The sequence below is a fragment of the Microtus oregoni genome, unplaced genomic scaffold (genome assembly GCF_018167655.1).
Source record: "Microtus oregoni isolate MIOR12 unplaced genomic scaffold, Mior012 000000F_ref0000247, whole genome shotgun sequence".
NCBI lineage: Eukaryota > Metazoa > Chordata > Mammalia > Rodentia > Cricetidae > Microtus > Microtus oregoni.
The window spans coordinates 50,088,011-50,098,473 of NW_024543059.1; the positions used below are offsets into that span (position 1 = coordinate 50,088,011).

The following is a 10,463-nucleotide window of genomic DNA, read 5'->3' on the forward strand; positions in this document are numbered from 1 at the left end:
TTTCGTTTCCCCTTTAAAATTCCTTCCACAGTCCACTGTCAGAAAAGGGGGGGAAACACATAAACCTTACAGCTTTGCTCATAGTAACTAAAATCAAAAGTGGCCAATTACAGTCTCTAGAAAAAAAGACTAATTCTTTGATGGTTGTCAGTGTCATAAGTGAGAAAGTAAGCTATGGTCTTGATTTGCTTTAATGCCTTTGAACTCTTAAGAACACTGGGAAACAGCTCTGTTATCAATCACAAAGTTGATCACTTGGATTTTGTCACTTGGACAAATATATTTACAAGGCTTAATAACAATGAAAATCCTGAGAAATATAAATAAACAGAGAAAAGTGTAACAAACAACCATCCTGAGCACTGAGGTTACTGGGTTTGACAGCAAAGAACAAAGAAGACATAAAGCAAAGAGACACTGCTCCCAGCCTCCCAAGCCATAATATATCAGACCTGCTCTATGTTTCCTTTCCTGTGACTCTATTCTATGCGTGTGTGTATGTGCAATACATGTGTCCATGCTTGTAACATGTAAGTGCGTAGTGCACAATGTATGTGTAACATTTATGTGTGTGGTGTGTGGTGCATGCATGTAACATGTGTGACTCGTGCACACATGTGTAAAGTGTGTTAGATACATGTGTGTAACATGTGTATGACCTGTGCATATATGTGTAACATGCGTGATGTATTTGTATACATGTTGGCCATGGGCAAAAGGCCAAAGAACAACATCAAGCATCTTTGCATTCCCTTCTCCACCCTAGTTTTTGAGATGAAATCTCTCATTGAGTCTGAGTCACCAGCTGACTGGACTGAACGGCCAGTGAGCCCCAGGTATCTTTGTGTCTTTGCCCTTCTCCATCAGAACTACAGTTACAGACATGTGCTATCCCGGCTTCTCTGTGGTTGCCTGGAATCCAGACTCAGGTTTCTGTGTTGATATAGGCACTTTACTGACCAAGCCACCTCCTAGCTCCACATGACTCTTCCTACCACTGCCTTTTCTTGCTTTGAAATGATCAGCAGGTGGTTTGAGTTACATGAAGATGCGTGCTTGAAGGGAGGGTACTCATGTAAACACATTGGCCTGACTGTTCTTTATTTTATATTCGTTTGCCCAGTATAAATACACTACAATGGATGAGTGTAGTAAAACGACTCAGTGCCTATGCTGCTTTAAAACACCACAGAAGGAACTCTGTGATCAAAGGGTTGGCCCTTTGCAGCCTTACCTGGAATAATTTATAGAAGGAAAGATAAAGAACTGAAATTACATGAATCATTTTAAAAAAATTAGATTGAACCCTGTGCGTTTGCTGATCCGTAACCATTATCTAAATGGCAGTTCTGTTGTTCTAACATCTACTGCTCTTTCTTCTTTGTAATGTTCTTCCTACGTGGAAAAAAAAATTCAACCGAATTGATTACATGCCCTGCAATCCTAAATGTAGCTGGGCACAGAGAGATAGCCACTGGCTGAAGTTTCTTTGTTGAAAAGATGAGTAGATGGGGGAAATTACATTGCTAATGAGCAATAGAATTCACAGCTACAGCCTAACTCTTGGGTGCTTTCTGCTCTGCTCTGCCCCCATCCCCATTTACACAGTCCTAACTTGGGCAGAAGAGAAAGCTCATAACTTATAGAGAATTCACAATAGCATCTATATTTTACCAGTTACTAAACTTCATTATTTTTTTCCAACATAAATCTTATCAATGTGTTGCCCTATTGAAGATAACTGCAGTTTCTTATACCATCTAATCATTCTATAATCAATTAGTGATAAGTACTCCTGGTCCAAGTCTATATCTCTTTTCTCTCCTTCCTCTCTCCGTCTCTCCCTCTCTCCCTCCTCCCTCCCTCTCTCCCTCCCTCCCTTCCTTCCTTCCTTTCTTTCTTCCTTTCTAGATAGGGCCTCATTTTGTCTCCCTTGACTACTCTGGAACTCTATATATAGACTAGGCTAGCCTCAAACTCCTGGTTCAAGACTACATTTCTAAGAGACCAAAGTAAGATAATTAATGTAACAATAATATACACCAAGTATTTCTCTCCTTTTTTGCTAATTTTCTGATTTATTTACTTATTTATATATGAGTGGTTTACCTCCATGTATGTATGTGTTCCATGTGCAGGCCTGATGCCTGTGGAAGTCAGAGGAGGGCATTGGATCCCCTGGGACTAGAGTTGCATATGGTCATGAGCCACTGTTTGAGAACTGAAGCCAGGTCCTCTACAAGAGAAACAAATGCTCTTAACCACTGAGTCATCTCTCCAGCCCTTGTGCTAATCTTTAAAACTGTGATTGAATTCATATGGAAATTTGAAGAGTAGTTGTCAACCACTATATCTACCAGCAAACACTCGGGCTCTTGGCAGGTGTAATAAGGGTTATGTCTAATGCTTCATGTTGCTGTTAAAATTTGATCTGCACCAGATCTGTTACTGTCCTGCTCTGTAACGACTAACCGCTTGGCCCTACAGCCCATTCATTAGCGTCTTTTGAGTTGTTTGTGTTAGATGCTTCTCAGCCATTGCTCTGACAGTACACCTGAATGATGAAAGACGTGTTTGGTTTCAGCTTCAGAGGCTCTTATCCAAGGTCCCTTAGCTTCTGGCACATTCTAAGACAAAGCATCACGATGGGGGGCGGGGGGCACATAGTAGAGTAGGGTGGCTCAATGTATGTCGGACAGGAAGCTGAAAGAGATGAGAAGAAGTGAGGTATAAAATGTCAAAACACTCACCTCTGACAGTGGCTGGCTTCTTCCAACCAACCAGTCCCCAACAAACCAAATTCCCAGCATTCCTACAGCATTTGGGGAATACTTCATTGTTGTACAGAGGCCGTTAATTTGTTTCCCAGCTGCCAGGCAGTTCAGATCCAAAATAATCACACAGAGACTATATTAATTAAATCACCGCTTGGCCTATTAACTCTAACTTCTTATCAGCTAGCTCTTACATTTTAATTTAACCCATTTCTAGTAATCTGTGTATCACCACATGGCTGTGGCTTACCAGGTAAAGTTCTGTCTGGCTCAGGCAGGGCTTCTCTCTCACTCTGCCTCCTTCATCCCAGCATTCAGTTTAGTTTTCCCCACCTACCTCTATTCCCTGCACAGGCCCAAGACAGTTTCTTTATTAACCAGTGGTATTCACAGCATACAGAGGGGAATCCCACATCACCTCATGTCCAAAGTGTAACACCAATATTAAAATGGTAGACAAGTCACATGTCATCTAAGGAGCTTGAAACTAAAGAGACAAACATATACAGGTGCCTTGAAATGCTAAGAGCTTCATTCTGTCATATATTCATCGGGGGTGAAGCAGAATTAAGAACATGAAGTGACTAAGAACAGGCTGATTCTTGGGAGGTTAAATAGATGATGGCCACTCACAAGAAAAAATAAAAGCTCAGATGCTGGCCCTCTTCTTGCTACCTCACTGAGCCAGTAAAGAGCATGACAGGGGCACTGGAGATCTTGGGGACCTCAAGATGCATGAAGAAGAGAAGAGGATCTTCTCCCCAGTGACAGAGCTCATCCCAGCTTCACACAGGGAGAAAGAATGAGCCAGGGCAGAGGGAGTATAGGAAGAGGAGCACCCATGGGAAAGACGCAGGGTAGGAGCTTACAACAGAGTGGACATGAGGTACAGTGAAGGAAAAGCTAGAGAGACTCCTGAGTCCTTGGTTAGAGCTGTGGAGAACGAGGCCCTTAAGGTGCTGAATGTTCCCTACAGACTTGAAAGGCGCAAACATGGAGGCGAGCTGAACTAGGCAGGACATAGTAACATACAGCTTCAGAGCACAGAGAGGCAGATTGTAACCATGGATTCTGCAGAAATCTGACAAAATGTCTGTGGATGACAAGCTCTGGCTCTACAGATTCATGTTACTGGCAGCCACTAAAGAGGCAGAGTGAGGTTTTGTGTCTCTTTAATGACCCATGGGTATGATGAGGTAACAGAATCATCTTAAGTAAAGCTTGTTTATTCAGGAGCCTCCAGATATCATTAAGAAAGTGTAAAATAGATAAAATAAATTAAACTGCTTCCAAGAACCCATAGCTAATACAGAAAAGGCCCCACATTGAGTCCCACGTCAGTGAGGACTTATTTCACACTGGGAGTCTCTTACATAACCTTCCAGGACACCCAGAGGAAAGCCTTGAGCTCTAAGCACATCGCCAGAAGCAAAGCAACAGAGCTTCCTGTGCAGGGAGAAAGTGGAATTTTCATTTTAAAAAACAGAAGAAACAGTATTCAGAAGTTCGGCATATAGAAGTCAAACCGCGTTAAGCCAATAGCTTTCTGGTAGTTCTTTTCAAATATCTTTGGTAAATGAGTTCTTTAGTCAAGTAAGTTGCAAAGCCACCTTAAGCCCTTCCTGTTTTCAGGATTTTACAAAGCACAAAGCTTCTTAGGCGAGTTTACCAAGCCTGAGCTTCCCAGCAGGCAGTCCGTGACCACCTCCACACAATGTGGAGCTAAGAAAGAAGCTGCACCAAAGCCCACAGTTTTCTCTCTGATCAGCAGGCTCACAGTCATTACCCTGAGTCATGAAGAAAGTGTAGGAGCATGTTCGTTTTTCTGAATTTAAAAAAATTCCCCCTAAAACACTATAAAAATCAGAAAGTGAAAAATATTTTCCAAGTTCAAATGAAGAGCTGTGTCCTTAAAGAACTAGTTAGTTAAGTCTAGTTTATCCTGGCTGGTAGTTGAAAACCACAAATGTCAGAGACCCTGATGGGGGACAACTAGCCACGTCTTTCATTATTGTATATATTCCCAGAATGCTCTGCATGAAATAAATATTATTTAAAGACAATTTGATTAGAAAATAACTAAGCTGCTTTTAAAACATGCATGGTTTTATGTGCCAGAATCTAACCGGATACGGCTGCTTATTTAGAAAGCCAGTCAGGCTCACCGGGTTCTGCCGCTGCTGAGGAGCTTAGCTGATGTGAAAATAATGTTAATTAAGCGTGTACATGGTGTCATTTAAATCACACAGTGCTGGAAGTGCCTGCAATTGGTAGACATTACATAACCTGCTTGAGCACTTTCCACTGAGCAGGGCTGATTCTACTGATTTATGTCCTTATTTGGAATATGGACTCATTATGTAAAAAAATATTGAGTCAAACAACATATGTATAGTATAATAGGAAATATACCTAAGTTCCTGCTTTTTCTACAAGCTAGGCATGCCCTGGATACACAGCAGAAAGTGAAGAAAGACAGGAGGGTTTATCATCTAGCGTTTGATACTGGATCTGGGGTAGAGTTCAGAGGTGCTACTGCCCTTGCCCAGCCTGCCCAAGGCTTTGTGACAGACCCATCACCATAGCAATGATAATAACAATGCGATGGACACCAGTCTGTCATTATTTGTTAATGGAATGACGTGAAACCTATGACCTCACACAGGCTAGGTCAGCACTCTGCCACTTAGCTCCACCCCCAGACCTGAGTCTGACATTAGCAATGAAACAAAAGTCAACCCATCCACAAAGAATGTCCTCAGAATAGTCAATTTTCAGATGCCATGGCAAATGTAAAAGAATAGAATTCAGCTTCTTGAGAAGCTGTCTAGTAATCCACACATTCATTTGCTGAAGATTTAGCATGCATGATAGAAAGCAAGCCTCTCTAAAGTCAGAGGAAGTGACAGTCCTCAGACTTGTGTATGTCCTTAAGTCAGAAGAGAAATTCTTTTTCTCTTTTAGTCTGTGATTTTTAATATCAGTAAATGCTGCTAGGATGTTAAGTTCTCTCACAAAGAATGATGTTTTCCATGAACAGTTTCAGAAATGAAGGTCTGTAGTTGAGATTTGTAGCAGAAAATGTTTAATAATTTTTCAGTCACCATGAATTGATTATATGGTATATTCAATCTGAGTCACCATGGTATTGATTATATAGTGTATCCTATTGGAGTCACCATGGTCTTGATTATATATTGTATTCAACTGGAGTCACCATGGTATTGATTATATAGTGTATTCAATTTGAGTCACCATGGTATTGGTTATGTAGTGTAGTGTATTCAACTGGAGTCACCATGGTATTGATTATATAGTGTGTTCAGTTTGAGTCACCATGGTATTGGTTGTGTAGTGTAGTGTATCCAATTGGAATCACCATGGTATTAATTATATAGGGTATTCAATTGGAGTCACTATGGTATTGATTATATATTATATATTATCAATATGGTATTGGTTATATGATATATTCAACTGGAGGCAATGTGATATTGGTTATATAAGCATTCAGTAGTAAAGGTAGCCCAACATTTAACAAGAATACTCTAGCAAGTGAAAACTCTAAAACAGGGTAAGGCATGGACCATTCCTGTAATCCCAACACGAAGTGGATGGAGACAGGGAGAGGAGTTGAGTTCAAGGCCAGCCTGGCCTATACACACTGTGTCTCCAAACAGAAGGGATGAATGGGGAAAATGAAGGAAAAAAAGAATAAACAGAAAAGATGAAACAATAAAACAAGACAATTCTGAAATGGGAATTAATTCTAGGAAGTTAGGATGAAGCACAGTAATGATCTGTGATGGACTGCGTCCCAGGACACCTGGCTGTCAGAGCTGGGCTCCATTAAGGATTGCCTGCAGAGTTGGAGTTTGCTGGCTGTGCTTTTTCATTTCTCTTCATCCCAACAGTCGTAGGCATTCAAAATTTCAAGATACTGATATACAAATATGTATGCCCTGGCTCTTTAAGTGTTTTCTTCTCATGATGTGTTTGAATTAACCAAAAGCGCATGTCAAATCTCTAAACTGATTTCCCTTTTAATGTGTAAGAGGATCCACTGTCCTTGCCCTGTGTAGCAGCTGTCTTCAGCAGCAGTATGAAAGTTTAGAGTCTTCAGTTCCTTTACGCTGGAAAGTTTCTGCGGACAAACATCTATAATGCACACACATTTAACAAAGGTTTTACCAGAAGGAAGCCAAAGAGAAGCCCAGGAGAAAAAAAGGGGGATGAGAAACCATGTGTGTTTTACAGTAAATTAATGCACTACATCCTCAATTGTGATTGGGCAGCAGATATTGCTTTTATTAACTGGGGATTTTTGTGTATGAATCATGACAAGGGAAGATTCAAAACATTTTGCAGCAGAGGAGATGTGAGATTAAATTAGGCACACTATCTTTTGGAAACAGCATAAACACTACACTGGAATGGCCTTCCATATTTTCAAACCAGCTCCTGCTGGAAGCCTATGAATTACACATCTTCAAAGCATAGTGTTGTCTGAATACCACTTCTAAGATCGTCTCCTATTAATTTAACTGGAATTTAATAAGCACCTCATTTGTTTCTCACTTTTCATTAACTTGCAGTTTCTTCAAAACTACACATATTTTATGTGAATCTGGTAATGTTTATATAAAATATATATACATGTAACCAAATGTGACATTTCAAATGTTGTCTGATTTAGCATTAATCCTTGTCATTATTTGCATTTATATTGTGGGCATATTCAAATGCCACTTGTGTAAATGCTTCCTCTGTATTTATCTTTCAAAACATCACTGAATTTGTGTTCTGCAGTTGACACCGCCATTAGACCAGTCTTCCTCTAGAACAGCAGACTCTCAATGTACGTACAAAGCAGCCACAACCCTGACAGCTGTAGAATAGGGATCTTCTCATCTTTATCTAAACATAAAAATCACAAATTCAATGACCTCTCGAGTCCCTGTCTGAACAGGATGAAAGCAGGTATCCAATGCTTATGATCACAGAAATGGCATAAGTTATGTTGGCCTCTTCTGTCCTGAGAATGAGAAAATGGTTCTCTGAGACAGAGCTCCTGACTTTTGTGGGCATTCACCCTGTTTGTCCCTTCTCCTCTGCCACTGCCTCCCATGGAAACAGACCTTGCAGTATGTTCCACACCTAGAAAATGCTCAGCATCATTGGATGGCTGAGCAGGTAAAGGTGCTTGCTGTCAAGCATTAGGATGGCTAAGCAGGTAAAGGTGTTTGCTGTCAAGCTTGATGACCTGCGGCTTCATCCCAGGACTCACAGGGTGGAAAGAGAAAGCTCGCTTCCACAAGTTTACAATCTATCGTAAATTTATTACAATAAAAAAGGTAGTAAATTTAGAATGAAAGTTTTCTTAGTAAATAGCTCGATTACTATTTAAAAAATAATTTGTAAGGCTGGGAATAATGGGGTATACCTCTAATCCCATGTATTTGTAGGAGGTGGAATATGAGTTCAAAACTTCCCTGGGATACATAGTTAGACCCTGTCTCTAAAAACAAAAATAGACTAATAAAATAACATTTGATAAAACTAAAAGAACCTTTACAGCATCCAGAAAAACTGTATCAAAGCCAGCTGTGCCAAAGTAGAATGCTAACTACTGTGGGGTAAATGCTTGCCAGGGCTAGTCTCTAGTGGGATCCGTGTATCTAGGTCTCCATTAACTACCTCCCTGTCTCTATTTACCCAAATCTCAAGCTCTATCTGTCTCTCTGTCAATCTTGTCTCTGTCTTCCTCTCCAGAAAAGTTTTGATTAAATCCATGCAACGGCAGTGGGAGTGGGAAAAGAACACATTCCAGAGGAAATGCAAGGGGGACAAGAAGAGAAAGGGTTGAATGTGTTCAAGACACAGTACACACATGAAATTTTCAAAGGCTACATTTAAGTTTAAAATAAATGCCTAACATGTGGAACTACCTCTCTTCCCTTTGAAACCCTTCCCCGTAGCTTCTGTCCCCTCCCCATCAGCTTCCCAGTCTCATTATCATAGTTCTTAGCTCCAGTGCCTCCCACAATGCCCTGGTTGGTCAACTCACAACAGACATTTTTAGTTAAAGAAGTGAGGGAGGAAGGTCATCATAAAAGGGACCAATCCTCTTTGAAGGTCCCCCAAGAACACATCATTCAGATTCACATCTACTTATCTGACTACCCGTCCCCCCAGCATTGACGCTGTTGATTTTCAGCACCAATACTTACATAGAGGATAGAACGGTGAACAACGTATGATTCATGGTCCCCTTCACCCTGACACTTGGAAGTATAAAAATGTTGGACAATTCATTGGAAATTTTCGGAGGGTATCGGGTTCTTTGCAAAAGCGTTCCATTATTAAATTGTAAGTTTCTAACTTACATTTACCTTTGCACAAATAAAAGATAAAAACAGTGAAAAACATTTTAACTTTTAAGTGATGGTTAGTTAAAATATTAAAAACATAAAAAAAAAAAGAGTAAGCATCCCCAGATTAAGTATGAGTGCGCTGACAATTGGAAAAGTCCAGCTAGGGAGCCGGCTCAACAGGCAGTGTTTGCGGTGCAGGCACAAGGACCTGAATTCGGATTCTCAGCACCCAGTAAGGGCCAGGCACAGCATTGTGTAACCCTAACACTGCAGAGGCAGAGACAAGAGGATCCATAAGGTTTGCTGACCAGCTAGCTGGTCTAGCTGAATTTGTGAGCATCAGGTTCAGTGAGTGGCCCTGTCTCAAAAGGAAGGTAAAAAGCCATTCAGGAAAGGACATGATAGCATCCTCTGGACCTCCACATGCTCATATGCAAACACATATACACTCACATATACAGACATGTACATATGTGCACAAAGGCGAGCATACATACAGAACACACAAACACACACCCACACACAAGCACACATAAACAAACATGCACACACACATGCATGCATGTACACACACAAACACACACGCGCGCACACACACATAAAGTTACCCGGTTCTAGTGTCTGTACATTGCAAAGCAGTCCAGTTAACTGTTTTTCCAAATGCAGTGCACCTCATCCTGCAAGGGAGTAGTTACATAGCTGTCAGTTACCGGGTGGCAGAAACTTATTCCAATTTTTGTGTTTTAATTTAGTCTTAATCCTTCGGAGGCATATAGACCCACCTCTCCATTAAATTATGTGAAAATAATTCCAGTAAGACAGTTTGTTATTTAAAATAGAGAAAACCAAGGACCATGAGCCCTCATTACAGAGAAAAATGTACATTTTGTGACATAAATATCAACCAGTAGCCAGCTGGGTTCTGAAATTCCAAACGGCTAATTTTGTTTTAAATGAATTTTGATATCTTGCCCTGATGACCCTTACCTAGAAGACTGCAGGCTTTCTTTGGTGACTAATGTCACTGGGTTTCATTCCGAAGATGTTTATTTTTTGAACTAGATTAAAATCCAATTTGTAACCGGGCAGTGGTGGCACAGGCCTTTAGTCCCAGCACTTGGAAGGCAGAGGTGGTAGGCAGATATGCCCAACCTGGTCTACAGAGCGAGTTCCAAGACAGGCTCCAAAGCTACACAGAGGAAACCCTGTCTCAAAAAAAGAAAAAAGAACCATGCAGATAATGGAAACTCTGGCATTTACTAACAGGTTTTTTTAATTTAAAGCATATATAAATCAGCTGGGCTGTGGTGGCACA

The 10,463-nt window shown here is 40.7% G+C and overlaps 1 protein-coding gene across 6 annotated transcripts in view; it reads left to right on the forward strand.

Annotated features, from left to right (window-relative positions):
• Lrrc7 (leucine rich repeat containing 7) overlaps positions 1-10,463 on the forward strand; it is a 417,668-nt gene that overhangs the window by 394,701 nt on the left and 12,504 nt on the right. The window lies entirely within an intron of this gene.